Source organism: Triturus cristatus, chromosome 7 (assembly GCF_964204655.1).
Source record: "Triturus cristatus chromosome 7, aTriCri1.1, whole genome shotgun sequence".
Classification (NCBI taxonomy): Eukaryota; Metazoa; Chordata; class Amphibia; order Caudata; family Salamandridae; genus Triturus; species Triturus cristatus.
In genome coordinates this window covers 1,460,587,985-1,460,609,712 of record NC_140590.1, presented here as the reverse complement: position 1 = coordinate 1,460,609,712, position 21,728 = coordinate 1,460,587,985, and positions in this window count along the sequence as shown.

Sequence of the window (21,728 nt, the reverse complement as noted above, 5' to 3'; positions counted from 1 at the left end):
AGCCAGTCATGGTGGGCATGTTTTCAGTATTACCTATGCAGCATGTGCCTCAAGTTCATGGATATGGTCCCTGCTCATCCCTATTTTCGGCACCGCTGTGTGGTGCAGATGCAGTGCTGGATTGTCCCCAGGGCCTGGCTCCTATGTCAAACTCCATTTCATGTCATTTGCTATTGTGTCATGCTGTCCATGGATTTTCAGTGGCATGGTGGGTCAACCAACTGTGTGTTGCATGCCCTACATCTGTACCTTGTTTTGTAGATGTTACTGATCTTTCTTTGCAGGCTATGCACTGTAACCTATGTAGATTGGACTCATGTGACATATGTATACAGGTGTGTGAATAATTGCTGTCTCTTCACCTTGCCCACAGCATCGTCGGGGGACACGTAGGGAGACATGAGCACAGACGGAGCGGAGGGACCGAGCACCAGTGCCAGCGTTGACATCGTGGCTGGCACATTGAGTGGTACTGAGGCGGAGGAGAGTGAGGCCGAGGACCTGTTCACTGGCACGACAGAATATGAAGCTGACGGGTCCGAGGATGATCTCTGCAAGTGGGCGGAGGCTGCACCAGCAGCTGACAGCGGCACAACATCGCACCCCGTCCCCTCCATTGCCATCAGCCGCCTCCCACTTGCTCGTGTCCCTTCCCAACGTGCCCGGTCACCACATGTCTCCTTCCTGCCAGGCACCGCGCCCCCTGCCCCTGTCTCCACTGCTGCCGCCAATGCCGAGTCTGTGGACATCCAGCGGCAGTTGCAGGTTGGTCAGGCTGCGATCCTTAATGTCCTCCATGGCCACAGCCAAGTGCTGCACAACATGGAGGCATACTTGGAGGGCATTTTTTCATCGCAGGCTGACCAACGCAACTTGCTGAGGTCCATTGACTCGACACTGACTGCAGCAGTGGGTCTCCTGCAGCGCTACGTCCAACCCCCTACCCCTGCCCCATCCACACTTCCCACTCCCATGCCTGTCCCACGTACACCCAGACGTCAGCATGCACCCACCACAACAGACACAGGCACCACACCAGCAGGGAAGGTCATACGCACACCTCCTGGCACGCACACACAGGGTGAAGTAGGCACACCCACTGGGTTGGGGGGCAAACGTAAGTCACGCAGCCAGAGTGGGAGTCCGCATTCCACCAAATCCACTCCCTCCAAATCCCCTCCCCTCAGCTCTCCTGGCCACTTATCTGGCAAGGACTCCTTCATGGCCGCTCTGTCCCTGAGCCCCACTGTGACACCACCCCGCAAGCGGTCAAGGGAGTCCCCGGTCAGGGTGGTTGAGTCCCCACCCCTGTCCACACCCTCCCCCAGTGGCGCTGCGACCCATCCCTCCGCCCCCCTCCCCTCCTTGGGGCCTGTGGTTCCTTCGGGTGCAGGGGAGACGCTGGAGGACCTTGCTAAGGTGTGCAGCGACATCCTGGCCTCCGCCTTTGGCCCTGCCCCACCCCCTGCGGTGGAGTCCTCCATCCCTGCACCCACGACGCCTACCCTTCGCCCTCCTGTCCCTGCGGTTCCCCCCCACATGATGCCCTCCCCGCTGTGGAAGACGAAGGAGTCTGACTGTGCAGGCAAGCTAGGGGACACGCGTCCCACTGTGTCCCCCATCCAGCTGTGACTCATGGACTGCCCTATGGGCTTTGTAAATATTGAACTTTATCCACACACACATTATTTGGAAATGCTGAATAAAGCCTTTTTTTCCTTAGAACACTACTGCTTTTGTGGTGTTGCTGTTGGTGGGGCTGCTACATGATTTTGGGTGGTGATCATGTGTTGGGTGTGTGGGAAATGTAGTTGTGTGCTGGTCATAGGGGGGACCCTGGTATCTGTGTGCCATCACAAGGTGTTAGCTAGGTTTCTCTGTTCATGTAAGCAGTTAGTGCATGGTGAAATTGTCCCAAGGTGTATTCCTTCCTCTGTGTACCCTGACATCTTCCCTGCAGGGTGTTCCCAATATTTTGCACTGAGCTGTGTCTACATTAGCTGGGTGCGTGACGGACCCCTTCAACTTTGGCCATGCATGCAGAGCGATGTCTCCACCTGCATCATTCGTGGCATCCTTGGTGATCACTGTACTTGTGTATGTAGTCTGTTGACATGACTTCATGTGGACATGTTCCCTTTTAGGCTGTATGCATGTGTGTACTCCCAGCCTGGCACACATGTGTTACATGTACTGCAGGGTCTTTGTGCACCTGACTGACAATTGTGGCAATTGGATCTGTGGGTACTCCACCCTTTTTTTTCCATGGGCAATGCTGGGGGCCTCTGCACCCACCCCTCCTGTCTCTGGGCACTGCTGGGAGTGATAGGCACCCACCCCTCCTGTCTCTGGGCACTGCTGGGAGGACTCTGCACCCACCCCTCCTGTGTCTGGGCACTGCTGGGTGGAGTCTGCACCCACCCCTCCTGTCTCTGGGCACTGCTGGGAGGACTCTGCACCCACCCCTCCTGTGTCTGGGCACTGCTGGGAGTGATAGGTACCCACCCCTCCTGTCTCTGGGCACTGCTGGGAGGACTCTGCACCCACCCCTCCTATTTCACGATATGTACGCTTAGAACATACACAGGTGTGGGTTCGCTCCATGCATACAAGGTGGTGGTACGGTCAGTACATACACTGTTGGCATGGGGGTACGCTCCATACGTCCGCGGGTGAGGGTACAGGTCGTACTTACACTGTTGGGGTGGGGGTACGCTCCATACGTCCGCGGGTGAGGGTACGGGTCGTACTTACACTGTTGGGGTGGGGGTACGCTCCATACGTCCGCGGGTGAGGGTACGGGTCGTACTTACACTGTTGGGGTGGGGGTACGCTGCATACGTACGCGGGTGAGGGTATGGTCCGTACATACACAGTTGGGGTGGGGGTACGCTCCATGCATACGCAGGTGAGGGTACGGGTCGTACTTACACTGTTGGGGTGGGGGTACGCTTCATATGTCCGCGGGTGAGGGTACGGGTCGTACTTACACTGTTGGGGTGGGGGTACGCTCCATACGTCTGCGGGTGGGGGTACGTGTCGTACATACACGGTTGGGGTGGGTGTACGCTCCATACGTACGCGGGTGAGGGTACGGGTCGTACTTACACTGTTGGGGTGGGGGTACGCTCCATACGTCCGCGGGTGAGGGTACGGGTCGTACTTACACTGTTGGGGTGGGGGTACGCTCCATACGTCCGCGGGTGAGGGTACGGGTCGTACTTACACTGTTGGAGTGGGGGTACGCTCCATACGTACGCGGGTGAGGGTACGGTCCGTACATACACGGTTGGGGTGGGGGTACGCTCCATGCATATGCGGGTGAGGGTACGGGTCGTACTTACACTGTTGGGGTGGGGGTACGCTCCATACATACACGGGTGAGGGTACGGGTCGTACATACACTGTTGGGGTGGGGGTACGCTCCATACATCCGCGGGTGAGGGTACGAGTCATACTTACACTGTTGGGGTGGGGGTACGGGTCGTACTTACACTGTTGCAGTTGGGGGTACGCTCCTGGCATACGGGGGTGGGGGTACGGTCCGTACATATGCGTCCCCACGCTATGTGATGCTTGTGCGGGCCGTACCCAGGCCTTTGCCACGTGGGTACAGCCGTCCCGCCATTGTTGGGATGACGTAGGTGTGGGCGGGGTACGACTCGTACCCACGCTCTTAAGGCGTGGGTACGGGACGTACCTGTATTGTTGTGTTGCCGGTTCGCGTCGTCAAGCACTTCCGTTGTGGCGGACGCTGGCTTTGCTGGACACGCCCCCACCCCCTCGTAGTGACCAGGGCCTGGGGGTCAGGTATGTCCAGGGCATGTGTGCTATGTGACTTTGGTGGGGGTTTTGTGGCCTGCCCCCCCCCCTTTCCCCCCTCCCTTTGTTGTTCTGACCTTCTGCGGCATCTGCGTCCGAACCTGTAGAGGAGGTCGACTGCTATGAGGTCCGGGATGACACGTAGGTTCGGGTCCATGTCTGTCCGTCGCGTACAGGTACTCCTTGTTCGCGTTGTCCTGATTTCCCGGCAGTTTTTGGCTGCCGGAAAATATTCACCGTGCGGGATGACGTCGGTGCGAATCGTGATTCCTGGTTCGTGTATGGCAGGCTGCGTGCGTCCCGACGTCACGTCGGCGCCTTCCCGGATCACATTTGTATGTTTATTTTCGTCGGTCGGGGTTTTGTACGATTCGTACGGAAATGGTGTTTCCGTGCGAATTGTAATTCCATGTTTGTATATTTTTACGACCGGGTACGCGTCGGACGGAGAATATGCTCCGTCCGACGGTTCGTACCCGGTTTTTACCGGATCGTAATTGGCACCTATGTATGTGTAAGTTTCTGTAGAAGTAAGTGTGGTGGTGTGTGCTTAACTGTATATGCAAGTAAATGGATGTTTAACTCTATGGATGAGTGGCGGTGTGTAACAGGGTGTATAGGTGTATGAGTACATATGATGAGTGAGTACATGTATGAGTGACTGTGTAGGACTGTTGGTGAATGAGTGGATGTGTATGTGGATCTTAGAATTACTGAATAGGTTGTTGTAACTGGTATTGGTATGTCCATTGTTTTGAAAATTTTAGTTTCTATTTTTGAATGTGTGTATCAAAGGTTACATTAGGGTGAGAGGAGGTCTGCCACTCTATCACAAGGATGATGTCGTCAGTGATGTCATTTGAGATGTCATCAGTGATGTCATGAGTGATGTCACTGACCATGTCATGAGTGATGTAATATGTGACGTCATCAGCAGTGCATTGCGGGCGCGCAAATTATAGTTAGCTGAACTAACTATAACAGGGGAATTTGAATGGTTTTGTACAAGTGAAATGTCCAGCTAACTATAACTCCCCTGAAACCTATGGTTTCTTCAGTGAATTTCTAAGGTTTTTTAAATGCTAATTCCTAACTATAACGTGCCTGAAACCTATGGTTTTTTCAGTGAATTTCAAAGGTTTTTTAAATGCTAATTTCTAACTATGCCTACAGAGATAGGACATGTGAAGAAAGAAGAAAAAACGCACAGAAAGAATAAAAAGAAATGCAGAAAGAAGCAACAGAAGTCCTCAAAGACGAAGAAAAGTGCAGGAAGAAGGATAACGTGCAGAAAGAACAAACAGAAGAGCAGAAAGAAGCCTTGTTGCAAAATCATCCTGTACCCTCAACTTTTTCAGACGGATACTGGTGGTAACTGAGTCTGACTAACCAGTCCTAGAGCCAGTGCTATGTTAAAAGACACTCAGAATACAGTGAAAACACCTACATACACTAGGGAACACTATGCTTTGGGGTCCCCCTGTGATTAGCATGACCTCCTCTGTAAGCCCCTAGTATATAATTGGGCAGGGGATTAAAACTACCTCTTAAAACGCGCCACAGGGCGTGTTTGCACACTTCACCTCAGCCCCCGTCCCCTCCCTTTCCCACTGTGTAAACACGCCCTGTTGCCGTTGTAAGTTGGGAGATTAAGTCCCCTTGAATCCTGAGGGTCCCTAGGGTCCAACTAGACTACTAGGTACCTCCAGTAAGCGCCACAGAGCTGCGTTGCAGAGAGGTGTAAAAAGTGGCACGGCCTGGGTCACCTCTCTGCAACGCAGCTCAGTGGCGCTCACTGGAAGCACCTGGTGGGCTAGTTAGCCCCCAGGGGCCCTCAGGATTTTAGGGGAATTATTTCCCCAACTTAACTCTGTAATCCCCTAGTATATAATAGGGCAGGGGGATTAAAACTACCTCTTAAAACGCACCACCGGGCGTGTTTGCACACGTCACCTCAGGCCCCATCCCCTCCCTTCCCCACTGTGTAAACACGCCCTGTGGCCATTTTAAGTTGGGAGATTAAGTCCCCTTGAATCCTGATTGTCCCTAGGGGCAAAATAGCCCACTAGGTATGTCCAGTAAGCGCCACAGAGCTGTGTTGCATAGAGGTGTAAAAAGGGGGGTGGCCTCAGAACACTTGTCTGCAACGCAGCTCCCTGGCGCATACTGGAGATACCTGTAGGGCTAGTTCGCCCTCAGGGACCCTCAGTATTGAACAGGCCAGGGGGTACGTTTGCAGAGTGCTGCAAGGAAAGGGCGTGGCCTCCGGCGCGATGCCGGTCTTTTATTTATTTTATTTTTTTAAGAAGGAGGGCTGTGTGACCCCCCTTCTTTTTCTAATTTATTGGCCCTGGGGACCCCATCCTCCAGGGCCTGCACCCTAATTTGTTTGTTGAAAAAAATTAATTTGGAAGGGGGCCGCGTGGCCCCCCTCCCAAGGCCTTCATCGAGCCTGGGGACCCCAACCCCCGGGTCTTGGCCTTTTTATTCTTTAGGAGGGGGGATGCGTTGCCCCCTCCTCAGGCCACTTATGACCCCGGGGACCACAGCCCCCGGGGCCGACCTTTGTTTCTTTATTATTATTTTTTTAAATATATTTATAGAAACACCTAGGACTTGCTGGACAAACCGTATGTACCTATCACCATGACGATTTGCGTGATATTCATTAAAAGGCGACTATGCATACAATGAATCCACGTGGAATGTATTTACACCGCTAGTGAAGCTCTGACGTGTCTGACGCCGTACCGTGCCTAATCCCGGCGCCCCCCCCGGAGGGTACTCTCCAAGTAGACACCCTTGTCGTTTATTTATACAAACATGGGTAGCTATTGATGGGCTCATTTAATATACACGCACACCAAGCCATTCAAAGGGGATTCGACAAAAATTCGACCAAACTATGCAAGAAACCCCCCTCACGGTTAATAAAACACACATCCACCGCCGGATGTGTAATACTTTTTATTTTACTCTCTGGAAAGGAAACGAACCTCACTTGAGAGTCACAGCGTGCTCTTGGCTGAGCTCAATGCTGTGTTACACCCACCAGTGCCCGCCGAGCGGCACACACCTCTGTGTTGTATTCCACCAGCTACTGCATATGCTATGACACTCTCTAGCCCTTGTGCACTGTAACACCACCCCGTGAATATATCATGCCACACTTGCCTTCGCACGGGTTATATTGCCCCATCTAACGTGCCTTCCTCGATGCCTATGTTATAACGCACAGCGCTATGCCATACATATTACAATCTGGGATCCATATCTTTGTCACAGTGCATATGCAACATTACACTCCCCAGCACATATTTTATATTACAACTTTAGAGACTAGTTAGGTTACACAACACTGCCCATTGCATATTACACTCCAAGGCGCATATTGCATATCACTCGCAAGTGCCTGTGCTATCTCGCACTCTCCAATCAATCTGTCATTGCGCACAATGTATTGCATATTATATTTCACGCCCCGGTTCATCTTATATCACATTTTTTGGTGCATATTTTATACCATATACTATATCTAGTTTTCATTTTCAATCGTGCTCTCAGGACTATGGTCTATATAACACTGCGTCCACCTACCCTTTTCATGGGCATTACATTATGCGATGGGGGGTGGAGGGTCAGGGGATGTTTCTGCCAAGTGAGCCCGGAGTCACAGTCACAAACGTCCTCTTCTTCCTGAATAAAAGTGAGATTATGCTGCATACTTGTTCATATTTTAAGTAGTTCGCACAGACACACATTTTAAAAACAATAAAGTTCCTAATACCCACCTTCTCTGAACAGTTAGCTTGCTGCCCCATCCACCTCCTCCCTATCCTCTGTTGTCTGAATCCATGGATTAGCCTCCTCCCTCCTGCCATGCATGGTCTGATGTGCTGCCACTGCCCTCCATTTAGCATGATGTACCAGTCCACTCCTCCTGCCCTCCATTGCCCAAATCTATGGCCCATCATTGACCTCCTGCTTAGCCTCTTTGCTTAGCTTGCTGCACCTATTCTCCTTCCCCCTGCCCTCCGATGTCTTTGTGCATGCCCCTGCTCCATCCTTTTTGCCCACCATGTTCCATGGACCTGCCACTCCTATCTACTCTGAGTGTTATGTTGAGCTGCCACTCCCATCCCACCTGTCTAGCATTGTCAGATGACTGTAACCTGTCCCTGCCACCTCCACCCTGCATGTCCACATGCCATGCCCCTATCCCCTTCCTCCTGTCCTCCATGGTCCATTTTACTGCCACACCCTTCTGCCCTCCCTGGTCTGTTGTGCTGCAACTGCTCCTCCTGCCTGCCCCGCGTGGTCTGTTGTGAGGCCCCTTCCCCTGAACTCTCTTGTCTGTGCCCAGGTCCTGACCCTCCCTTCTATCCTCCATGGTCCTTTGTGCATGCCCCTGCACCCTCCTTCTTGCCCATCATAGTCATTGTGCTGCCACTAACCCTCCCACTTGCCATGAATGGTCTTCTGTGCTGCCATGGCCCCTCCCACCTTCCCTGTGTCATCAGCGAGCTGCCCCTGACCCCCTCCCACCTTCCCTCCATGGTCTGTGTGTATGCCATCATAGTCTCACTGTTGCTGTCCATGGTGTGTCTTGTTTCTAGTGCCCATCCTGCCTGACCTCCATGGTCCTCTTGCTGCTCCTGCCCTGCCCCCTTGCCCCCAGCCCTCTGTTTCCATATGCAGACCCCTATTCCCTCCCTCCTGGCTTGTCTGTTCCATTGTAATGCCCCTCATCCGTCCCTCCTGCCCTTTATGGTCTGTTATGCTGCAGCTTTCTCTCCTGTCTGTCCATTATGGTCAGCTAGCTACTGTTGCCTCTTTCCCCTCTGTTCTCTGTTGTCCATGTGCATGGTCCTGTCCCCTCCCTATTGCTTTCTATGGATTGTTGTGCTGCACTCCCGTCCCGCATTCCCTGTGTGGTGTATTGTGCTGCTGCAAACCATGATGCCTGCCCTGTAGGGTCAGTTTGGTGCACCTCTCCATGTCCCTCCTGCCCTCTGTTATCCGAGTCCATGTCCCTACCCCAATTCCTCCTGCCTACCATGATCCAATGTACCATAATTGCAAACATTTTGAACTTGGTAAGAGGGAGATTTTGAAAAAAAACTGGGGTATTGATTTTCCCCTTTGAGTTACATTGAAAAAGAGGAGATTGTAGACAGGAGACAGCTCAAATAAAGCCCATTTGAGCTTAAAAACATTGGACGTTTCCTGGCTGAAACGGGTCTGTTTGCATGTATGGTTGTACTACCACTGCCTCTTCCTTCTGCCCACAATGGTCTATTATATTGCCACAGCCTCTCTTGCCAGTCCTGTATTGTTGGTTTGTTGCCCCTGCCCCCCTTTCCACTGCCCTCCATAGTCTGTTGTGCTGCCACTGCCCTTCCTGCCTGCCCAGTGTGGTCAAATTGCCTTCAATTTTCAGAGTCCGTGCCCCTGGCCTCTGCCTCTCAACAGTATCCCAATGAACATCTAGATTTCTAACATTCCATATTTATTACAGAAGTGTGGAACGCCTGACGTCATCTTGATGTAATCAAAACTGTAATACCTAGAGCATTTCCTTTAGAAATTACATATATGAGAGGGTCTTATTTGAATAAAAATTATGGTTAGTGCTCTAAAAAACTAAAATGAGGACATATTTTCTGAGTTTTCAAATAGCGACAAAGAACTTTTAAATTATTTGTAATCTTTGTTTTTTTTTATCCAGTTGACCACTTGATTAAATGTTGCACTTAGGGGAGAGGATGTGGTGTTACTTCCAGAGCTGCAGACTTTGCAAATGGGGAGCCAGGTTGGAGTTTCTGCTTCAGCTCAACATTCTGTGATTCTGGTCAAATCACTTAATCTCTTCATGTCTACAACCAAAATGAATTTGATTTTGTGTGATGTAACCAATGCTCATGTAAAGCACTCCCATACCTGACAAGTCTGCACTTTATAAAACTGCAAATACCCAAAAAATAAGTGTTTTGCACACTTCTGTCATTGGGCTACATGTGGGCTACATCTGGGTGATATTTGTGCTGCATTTGGGCTCTTTTGTCTCTGATGGCCATCTTGGAAGATTTATTTGTTAGGAAGTTTCCTAATTGCAGTCTCCTCAGTAGGCAATGCTTTCAGTTTTTTTACTTTGATTCCATCAAGAATGTATTCAGATATGTCACACATTTGCCATACATTCTGAATGTTAGCACTCTAGTTGCTCATTAGATCACTGTAGTAAAGCGGCTGCTCACCACGGAAGTCTGCTGCTGGTATTAAAAGTGCATGTTTCAGTCTGCATATCAGAATTTTTCATGAAATAGAAGAGGATTTGAGAAGTCACTCAAAATGTGCCCTAATTTTTCTTTCTTCAGCACTAATCATAATTTCTATGGCAAAATGAACTCCCTCACTGTGTTCCTTTGTAAATTAAATGTTTTAAGTGTTACCACTATATTTCAATCAAGATGGCTTCAGGTGTGCCATACTTTTGTGATAAGTAAGACTGTTAGCGCTCTAGTTGTTCTTAAGAACACTCTGGAAAATTCTGTCATTGGGCTATACTTGGGCTACATCTGGGTGATATTTGTGCTACATTTGGGCTCTTTTGTCTCTGGTGGCCATTTTGGGAGACTTATTTGTTATGAAGTTTTCTAATTTCCTCATTTACTACAGTCTCCTCAGTAGGAAATACTTTCAGTTTTTTACTTTGATTCCATCAAGGAGGAATTCAGATGTGTCACACATTTGCCATAAATTCAGAATGTTAGCACTCTAGTTGCTCATTAGATCACTGTAGTAAAGCTACTGCTCACCAGGGAAGTCTGCTGCTGGTATTGAAAGTGCATGTTTCAGTCTGCATGTCAGAATTTTTTTAATGAAATAGAAGAGGATTTGAGAAGTCACTCAAAATGTGCCCTAATTTTTCTTTCTGCCGCACTAATCATACTTTCTATGGCAAAATGAACGTTATTCCAAATAGAATGTTGCAGGTTTCCTATGGAAAATAGGTCCTAACTATTACCACCTACTGGCGACTGCCAGTAGGTAATGAATATATATATACATATATGTATATATATATATATACACTAAAAAAATAAAGGTTACAGGCACGTTATAGTTAGGCTCAGGCTTCTCTCGTAGAAAACAAGTGAAATTCAGCAGTTATGAGCTAACTATAACTCGCGCCCCACAATACACTGCTATGACCTTACATGTTACATCACTCATGACATGGTCAGTGACATTACTGATGATATCACTGAAGACATCTCAAATTATATCACTGATAACATCATCCAGTGACTTTGAGTGTTTTTAGAAAATTTGCGAGTGTTAACTATTTATACCAAGGTGTAATGGTGAATCAGTGGGTACATGAGTGCCTATCTGGAAGATTTAGTGGGTGTGTGACTGACTGCATACGTGAGTGATTAGGTGTCTCCATGAATGTATGGGTGAGTGACCGATTGTGTGAATTTTTGTATCAGCCTGTCAGTTGGTGTCTAAGTGGCTGTATGTATGGGTATGTGAGTGGCTGCATGGGTGATTGATTGGTTGTCTGAGTACCTGTATGGGTGTCTGACTGTTTGTGTGGGTGGGTGAGGGTGTGTGTGACTGCCTGTACTGATGAGCGAGTGGGTGAGTCAGGGCTGTATGGGTTAGTGAGTGTGTGTGTGAGGGGCTGAATGGATAAGGAAGTGTGTGTATGGCTGTGTGGGTGAGTGGATGTGTCAGTGGTATATAGGTGAGCAATTAGGTATGTGAAAAGCAGTATAGGGGAGTGATGGGGTATATGAGCGACTCTATGGGTGAGTGTTAGATCTGGGGGTCTCTAGTTGGCAGGGAAGGTACCACTGTCCAAGTAGGGACCCTTGCTTCTAGTCAGGGAAGGGGGGATACACTGTTAAGATAACCCCTGCTCACCCTCTAGGTAGCTTGGCCTGAGCAGTCTAGGCTATCAAAGGCAATGTGTAAAGTATTTGTACCAACACTCACAGTAACACAGTGAAAACACCACAGATTTACTCCACACCAGTTTCAGAAAAATAAGGTATCTTTACTAAAAACTTCACAAGACCAAATATTACAGAAAAACCAACATACAATTAAAAAGGTTACTTTAAAGATAGTTCAAGAGTTTGCAGAAAGTACTCCAGGATGTCAAAATCAGTGTCCTGCACAATGCGACTCTCAATGCACAAAATGCGACACTCTCGTGCCCAACAGTACCTGTAGTTGCGATAAGGTTCCCAAAAGCTATAACAAGGAAGATGGCAAAGGCGATGCGATACTCCTGAGATCCTGGGGAGGCTTTGCAGCAGCCCTGCTTCACGCAGCAGAGGTGGATGCGCCGGCTCCGATCTGTAAGGGGAGGATGCGATACCTTTGGCTTCGTTGCGTAGGTTTCTTGGGGGGAAGCTTCACGCACAGGTTCGATGCGATACTCTTCGATGTGGTGCGATGCGTGGCGCAGCGTTGCCTTCCGGCGCCGCAACTCTCGATGCGCCACGGAACGAGACTCTGCGTCGACGCACGCAGCGACTGGAGACTTTTCACGCACCGGCAGTGGTGCGGCCCGCAAACTGGTTCTGCGACGACCCTCGCAGCGTCAGGAATCTTCTCGCACCGGGACGATGCTCGACGCACTCGGCGATGCGGGGACCCTGCGTGTTGCGATTGTGCCGCGATTAAATTTTCCTCGCACTCTCGTCTTGCGACACGCAATCGGATGATGCGTTGGGTACCAGTCACTCTTGTTCACGCTTCTGCTTCCCAGCTCCCAACCACAGCAAAACGACCTCCTGAGGCCCCAAGGCTGGGCAAGCACTCCAAGGCAGGTCAGAACTCTCTCAGCAGAGTTCCAGGGGAGCTGGTGGTGAAGTCCTTTTGTTCCTGGGACTTCTTAACAGGGAGCCAGCTCTTCTCAGGCCCTTGGAGATCAGAATCAAAAGAAGGGGACACAGCAAAGTCCTTCCCCTCTCCTTGGCAGCAAAGCAAAACAGCAAGCAGGCAGTCTTCTCCTCTTCAGTCCTTTTCAGCTTTCTCCTTTGGCAGAGGTTTCTTCTTAGTTCCAAAGTGATCTAAAGTTTAGGTGTCTGGGGTCCTCTTCTTATACCCCTCCAAGTCTTTGTCTCTCTGTGTTGCAGTGGGGGGATTCCCCTGCTCAAACCAGTTCCTGCGTGTGCTCTGCCCTGGAGCACCTGGTTCCTTTCAGAGTGAGGGGCAGGGTCGTTAGACGCTCAGCAGGAGGTGGAGCCTTCTTTGTGCCAGCAGAGGCAGAGTCCTCAGCCTGGCCAGCAGGGGGTGGAGCCAGCTTTGTGCTGACAGGGGCAGCCCTATTCAAACCCAGGGACTACTCCTCCCACCCATCTAAAGCAGATCTCCCTATTCACCCTGCTGCTGACTCATCCAGGCTCCTGGAGCCACCTAGCCCATCACATGACACCAGTCAGCCAACCAGCACACAGGCACACAGGAAGGTTAAACAGGAGATTAGCTACTTTCTAAAAAGTGCTATTCTCACACAGTGAATTTAAAAACCATCTTGCTAAAAAGATGTATAATTAAATTCTGAACACAAAGATACCAAACTTGGATTTTCTATCTTGCCCTTATGGGAAGATAGGCATGTAAACAGCCTTCCCCATTCTATCCTACGGGCAAGATAGCCTCTCAGCAGTGAAAAACGAAAATGGCTGTAATTCACTACCAGGGCATGTTACACACCTCAGTACATGCCCTACCTTTCAGATACACTGCACCCAGCCCAGGGGGGTACCTAGGGCCACCATAGGGATGCCTGACATGTACAGAAAGGGAAGGATAAGGCCTGGTCAGTGGGTGCACTGGCCAGGTTGACATGGCAGTCCTGGACTGCACATAGGCACTGCAAGCAGGCCTAAGACATCATTTTAGCGCTACTCCTGTGGGTGGCACAATCAGTGCTGCAGCCCACTAGTAGCATTTGAATCACCAGCCCTGGCACACGCAGTGCACTTTACTAGGGGCTAACAGGTGAAACAAATATACCAATCATGGATAACCAATCAATATAACAATTTACCAAGGGAGCACTTGCACTTCGACACTGATCAGCAGTGGCAAAGTGCCCAAAGCATCTAAACTAGCAAAAACGAAATCCAGCATAGCATCAAAAAATACAGGAGGTAGAGGCAAAAAGTCAGGGGTAACCACGCCAAAGATGCCAGGTCTAACACGTGTCCCCTCCAGCTGAAAGTGGGGAGAACTAACCACCCTCTTGGGGGTTCTCATCGCTAAGGCGGAAAAACCTGGACAGACCATCAGCGTTGGCGTGTTCTGTACCGGGGCGGTGTTCCACCGTAAAGTCCATCCCCTGTAGGGAAAAGGACCACCTCAACAGCTTAGGATTCTCACCCCTCATCTGCATCAACCATCTGAGGGGCCTGTGGTCCGTCTGAACCCGGACGTGAGTCACAAACAAGTAGGGTCTCAGCTTCTTCAGCGCCCAGACCACAGCAAAAGCTTCCCTTTCAATCGCACTCCACCTCTGTTCCCTGGGAAGTAGCCTCCTACTAATGAAAGCTACAGGTTGGTCCAAGTCCTCATCATTTAGTTGTGAGAGCACCGCTCCCACTCCATGCTCAGAAGCGTCTGTCTGCACTGTGAATTCCTTGGAGAAGTCAGGCGCCTTGAATACAGGTGCTGTACACATGGCCTCCTTCAGGGCATCAAAAGCTTCTTGGCAGGCACTGGTCCAAATCACTTTCTTCGGTAACTTCTTGGAAGTTAGTTCTGTCAAGGGAGCAACAATGGTGCCATACCCCTTGACAAAACGGCGATAGTACCCGGTGAGTCCTAAGAAGGCTCTCACCGCTGTCTGGGTTTTGGGGGGTTCCCAAGCCCGGATGGTATCTATCTTGGCTTGTAGGGGCGCCACCTGGCCGCTTCCTACTTGGTGTCCCAAATACACCACCGAACCCTGCCCTATCTGGCACTTACTGGCCTTGATAGTGAGGCCTGCACTATGCAGAGCCTTCAACACTGCGCAGAGGTGTTGCAAGTGTTCTTCCCAAGTGGAGCTGAACACAGCAATGTCATCCAGATATGCGGCGCTGAATTGCTCCAGCCCGGACAGTACCTGGTTGACCAGTCTCTGGAATGTGGCAGGGGCGTTCTTCAACCCAAAGGGCATGACACGGAACTGGAAGTGCCCCTCTGGCGTTGAAAACGCAGACCTCTCCTTGGCCCCATCAGTTAAGGCAATCTGCCAGTACCCAGAAGTTAAATCAAACGTACTGAGGTAGTTGGCAGCTCCCAACCGATCCACAAACTCATCAGCTCTGGGGATGGGGTGTGCGTCAGTCTTCGTGACAGCATTGAGCCCACGGTAGTCTACACAAAACCTAAGTTCTGGAGTGGCACCTGGCACAGCAGCTTTCGGTACAAGTACCACTGGGCTAGCCCAGGGGCTGCTGGAGGGCTCAATCACCCCTAGCTCCAACATCTTAGAAACCTCCTTCTTGATGCTGGCCCTGACCTTGTCAGCCACCCGGTAAAACTTCTGTTTCACAGGCATGCTATCTCCCGTGTCCACGTCATGGACACACCAGTTGGTGATACCGGGGGTCAGGGAGAACAGAGATGCAAACTGACCCAACACATGGCGACAGTGCCTCTGCTGTTCTGGGGTCAGGGTGGGCGAGAGGACCACTCCATCCACTGACCCATCTTGCTCCTTAGCTTCCAGGAGGTCAGGAAGAGGATCGCTATCCTCCTCCATCCCTGCATCTGTAGCAAGTAGCATTGTTATTTTAGACCTCTCAAAATGGGGTTTGAGGCAGTTCACGTGTAGGACCCTCATGGGCTTCCTGGGAGATCGCAAGTTGACCAGGTAGGTCACCTCACTCTTGCGCTCCACCACCTCATATGGCCCAGTCCACTTGTCTTGGAGCGCGCAAGGCTCCACTGGCGCCATCACCCACACCATCTGCCCAGGTTGAAATTCCATCAGAGTGGTATGCTGGTCATACCACCTCTTCATCTCATCCTGGCTGGCTTCCAGGTTCGCCTGAGCGAGGGCCCGGAAGCGCTGTGTCTGGTTGCGGATGGCCAGCACATAGCTGAACACATCCTGGGGGGTTTTCCCAGGGGATTTCTCCCAACCCTCCTTCACCAGACTGAGAGGTCCTCTAACAGGGTGCCCGTACAAAAGCTCAAAGGGACTGAACGCTAGAGACTTTTGTGGTACCTCCCTGTAGGCAAATAATAGGCATGGCAAAAAGACGTCCCACTTCCGTCTCATGGGCTCCGTCAGCCCCATGATCATGCCCTTCAGGGTCCAGTTGAACCTTTCAACCAACCCATTTCCTTGAGGGTGGTAAGGAGTGGTGAACTTATAAGTTACCCCACACTCCTCCCACAGAGACTTCATATACCTGGAGATGAAGTTGGTACCCCGGTCAGATACCACCTCTTTGGGGAAACCCACACGTGAAAAGATCCCCATCAACGCACGGCCCACCACCGGGGCTGTGGTTGTCCTGAGAGGGATAGCCTCCGGGTACCGGGTGGCATGATCCACCAGGACCAGGATGAACCTGTTGCCTAAGGCTGTCCTGGGGTCCAGTGGCCCCACAATATCTATCCCCACCCGCTCGAAAGGGGTGCTCACTACCGGAAAGGGCTGGAGAGGGCCTTTGCATTTTCCTCCAGCTTTGCCACTTGCCTGGCAAGTCTGGCATGATTTACAAAAGGAAGCGACGTCCGTCTTCATCCCGGGCCAGTAAAAGTGGGTGGCAAGCCTTTGTCGGGTCTTGTCCTGCCCGAGATGTCCTGCAAGCGGCACGTTGTGAGCCAGACCCAGTAGGAAGTCTCTGAACCCTGCGGGTACCACCAGGGTACGTGATCCACTGGGCTCAGCAAACCTAGGCTCACTGTACAACAAGTCATTCTCCCAGTAGAGAAAAAAGTTCTTCGGATCAGCACCTGCTGCCTGGTCTGCAGCCTGGTGCCGCAGACCTTCAAGAGTAGGGCATGTCTTCTGCGCACGGCAGAACTCCTCTCTGGAGGGACCACCCTCTTGCTGCCAATGGGTCAGCTCAGGTATGTCTCCCAGCTCAGCTACCTGTTCCCCTGTAGGCTCCAGGGCATCCCCCGCAGGTTCTGCTCCTTCATGGACCGTGGGAACAGTGGGGGTGGACGCACTACGCCCCTTGCCCTTCCTCTTTCTGGCAGGGACCTGGGCCACTGTTTCAGGCTCCAGGTCTGCTTCACAACCCTGTCTGGCTGCCATGGACCGAGTGGTCACACAGACCCACTCAGGCAAACCCAACATCTCCAAATGAGCCTGGCGTTCCACCTCCTTCCACGGGGAACTCTCCAGGTCATTACCTAGCAGACAGTCTACTGGCATGGATGGACTCAAAACAACTCTGAGAGGACCTGAGACCCCCCCCCCCACTCAAAGGGAACATGTGCTACCTTGCAAAGGCGCACAGAGTTGTCAGCTGACACTACAGGGTGAAGTACGTCTGGAATGATCAGCTCCTCAGGGACCCACTGACACCTGACCGTAGTCACACTGGCTCCAGTGTCCCTGAGAGCCTCCACCCTCCTCTCATTGATGGTCACCCACTGCCTGTACTTCTTAGTGTTATCAGGGACAGGAGTTTCCTGGACCATCTCTGTGTCTCCTAAAGAGACAAGGGACATAACTGCTAAACCCTCCAAATCACTAGAAATTAAATCCCCCCCAAAAGCTACACTAGCTATACCCGGTGTTGGAGCACCAGTGGGTGCCTGGGATTTCTTGGGACACACAGGAGCTTTGTGACCCAATTCCTGACAGTGATAACACCTAATGGGACCCTTGTTATCCGACCTGCCCTTAGGGGGCCAGGTTGGTTTGGGTTTTGACTTGGGGGGCTGGGACTGGTTACCCTGGGAACTATTTTGGGGCCCTTGGGAGAACTCCTTTTGGTTACCCTTGTCCCCCCCACTCTTCTGCTGGGGACCCTGCCCTCCTTTGGCAATGGTACCCACAATTCCTCTGTGGACCCTGGTACTGGTCCAGCGGTCCGCCTCCTTAGCAAGCTCAATGGGGTCCGTCAACTTGCTATCTAAAAGATGCTGGCGCAGCTCTGGAACACATAGACTACTCAAGTGCTCCCAACTAATTAAATGTAACAACCCCTTATAATCAGTTACCTTGCTGCCCTTCATCCAACCTTCCAGTGCCCGCGAGTACAGATTCACACACTCCATCCAAGTCTCAGACTCTTTCTTCTTGGAATTCCTAAACTGCAGTCTATACTGCTCTGGAGTAAGTCCATACCTGAGACATAGGGCCTCCTTCATATTGGGATAGGTCATGGTACCTGCTAATTCTAAGGGCTCTAGAGCACTCCTCCCAGAAGCCTCAAAATGTTTCCACAGGCCCGCCCCCCAATGCTGTTCAGGCACACCATTCATCCTCAATGCAATTTCATACGATGTGAACCAGGCATAGATATCCTCACTCCTGTTATAATTCTGCACTAAATCTTTGGGGATATATACTTTACCCCCCTGCACCGGCTGTGCGCTGCCACCATTTGAACCGGACTCCACCTGCTTGGCCTTGATGTCCAGCTCCTTCATGCTCAACTCATGAGCCAAAAGCAATTTCCTTTCCTCAAAAGCAAGGGCATTCTTCTTCTCCTCCTTTGCCATTTCCATTTTCATTTTCATTTTCATTACTTCCAGCTCATGTTCTCTGATTCTTTGATTCCCTTGTAACTCCTCTGCTGGGGAAAGACCCCTGCTGGAATGGTGGCTCCCCGCCCCGCTGGTGGGGTTGCCCAATGGCAAATCATCTGCCCCAAACCCATTCCCTTCATTATCATCATCTGCTTCCTCAGCCTCTTTAGCCTCCCACCATGTTTTCAGAATCTTCTGTAGCTCTTCCTTTCTGGTGTTGCTTTTTATGGGACAACCAAAATCCTTGCAGAACTGCTTGAGCTCCTCCACCTTGTATGAACACAGATCTCCAATTGGTGAACTCTAGCTCTCCTTCTACACTGGCTGCTTTCTCACTTGGAGCCATGATAATTCAAGAGTTACCTCAAAAATAGAACCAACAAATCAACAATCAGCAGTATGTGGCTGTGTAATGGTCTGCTCTCCTAGTGATGTACACCAATTACTGTGGGTCAAGTACAAATACAAGTTCAATCCCACCGCTGCCACCAATGTTAGATCTGGGGGTCTCTAGTTGGCAGGGTAGGTACCACTGTCCAAGTAGGGACCCTTGCTTCTAGTCAGGGAAGGGGGGATACACTGTTAAGATAACCCCTGCTCACCCTCTAGGTAGCTTGGCCTGAGCAGTCTAGGCTATCAAAGGCAATGTGTAAAGTATTTGTACCAACACTCACAGTAACACAGGGAAAACACCACAGATTTACTCCACACCAGTTTTAGAAAAATAAGGTATCTTTACTAAAAACTTCACAAGACCAAATATTACAGAAAAACCAACATACAATTAAAAAGGTTACTTTAAAGATAGTTCAAGAGTTTGCAGAAAGTACTCCAGGATGTCAAAATCAGTGTCCTGCACAATGCGACTCTCAATGCACAAAATGCGACACTCTCGTGCCCAACAGTACCTGTAGTTGCTATAAGGTTCCCAAAAGCTATAACAAGGAAGATGGCAAAGGCGATGCGATACTCCTGAGATCCTGGGGAGGCTTTGCAGCAGCCCTGCTTCACGCAGCAGAGGTGGATGCGCCGGCTCCGATCTGTAAGGGGAGGATGCGATACCTTTGGCTTTGTTGCGTAGGTTTCTTGGGGGGAAGCTTCACGCACAGGTTCGATGCGACACTCTTCGATGTGGTGCGATGCGTGGCGCAGCGTTGCCTTCCGGCGCCGCAACTCTCGATGCGCCACGGAACGGGACTCTGCGTCGACGCACGCAGCGACTGGAGACTTTTCACGCACCGGCAGTGGTGCGGCCCGCAAACTGGTTCTGCGACGACCCTCGCAGCGTCAGGAATCTTCTCGCACCGGGACGATGCTCGACGCACTCGGCGATGCGGGGACCCTGCGTGTTGCGATGGTGCCGCGATTAAATTTTCCTCGCACTCTCGTCTTGCGACACGCAATCGGATGATGCGTTGGGTACTAGTCACTCTTGTTCACGCTTCTGCTTCCCAGCTCCCAACCACAGCAAAACGACCTCCTGAGGCCCCAAGGCTGGGCAAGCACTCCAAGGCAGGTCAGAACTCTCTCAGCAGAGTTCCAGGGGAGCTGGTGGTGAAATCCTCTTGTTCCTGGGACTTCTTAACAGGGAGCCAGTTCTTCTCAGGCCCTTGGAGATCAGAATCAAAAGAAGGGGACACAGCAAAGTCCTTCCCCTCTCCTTGGCAGCAAAGCAAAACAGCAAGCAGGCAGTCTTCTCCTCTTCAGTCCTTTTCAGCTTTCTCCTTGGCAGAGGTTTCTTCTTAGTTCCAAAGTGATCTAAAGTTTAGGTGTCTGGGGTCCTCTTCTTATACCCCTCCAAGTCTTTGTCTCTCTGTGTTGCAGTGGGGGGATTCCCCTGCTCAAACCGGTTCCTGGGTGTGCTCTGCCCTGGAGCACCTGGTTCCTTTCAGAGTGAGGGGCAGGGTCGTTAAACGCTCAGCAGGAGGTGGAGCCTTCTTTGTGCCAGCAGAGGCAGAGTCCTCAGCCTGGCCAGCAGGGGGTGGAGCCAGCTTTGTGCTGGCAGGGGCAGCCCTATTCAAACCCAGGGACTACTCCTCCCACCCATCTAAAGCAGATCTCCCTATTCACCCTGCTGCTGACTCATCCAGGCTCCTGGAGCCACCTAGCCCATCACATGACACCAGTCAGCCAACCAGCACACAGGCACACAGGAAGGTTAAACAGGAGATTAGCTACTTTCTAAAAAGTGCTATTCTCACACAGTGAATTTAAAAACCATCTTGCTAAAAAGATGTATAATTAAATTCTGAACACAAAGATACCAAACTTGGATTTTCTATCTTGCCCTTATGGGAAGATAGGCATGTAAACAGCCTTCCCCATTCTATCCTACGGGCAAGATAGCCTCTCAGCAGTGAAAAACGAAAATGGCTTTAATTCACTACCAGGGCATGTTACACACCTCAGTACATGCCCTACCTTTCAGATACACTGCACCCAGCCCAGGGGGGTACCTAGGGCCACCATAGGGATGCCTGACATGTACAGAAAGGGAAGGATAAGGCCTGGTCAGTGGGTGCACTGGCCAGGTTGACATGGCAGTCCTGGACTGCACATAGGCACTGCAAGCAGGCCTAAGACATCATTTTAGCGCTACTCCTGTGGGTGGCACAATCAGTGCTGCAGCCCACTAGTAGCATTTGAATCACCAGCCCTGGCACACGCAGTGCACTTTACTAGGGGCTAACAGGTGAAACAAATATACCAATCATGGATAACCAATCAATATAACAATTTACCAAGGGAGCACTTGCACTTTGACACTGATCAGCAGTGGCAAAGTGCCCAAAGCATCGAAACCAGCAAAAACAAAATCCAGCATAGCATCAAAAAATACAGGAGGTAGAGGCAAAAAGTCAGGGGTAACCACGCCAAAGATGCCAGGTCTAACAGTGAGTACGTAAATGTGAGTAAATTGCAGATGAATTTATTTAATTTACATTATAATACATTTATATATTAAAGTATAACACTCTTTTGGGGGGAGTTTTATATAGCGCGAACTAGAACGAAGGTATCAGAGCGCTTTACATGAGCACCAGTTGCATTACATATGGACACATTCATTCTTTTTTTGTTAGACACGGGCAGATTAGGTGATTTGCCCAGAATCAGATGATGTTGAGGGTCCCTGCCAAGACTCTAACCGGTTCCCCAGCTTCGAGGTCGACTGCCCT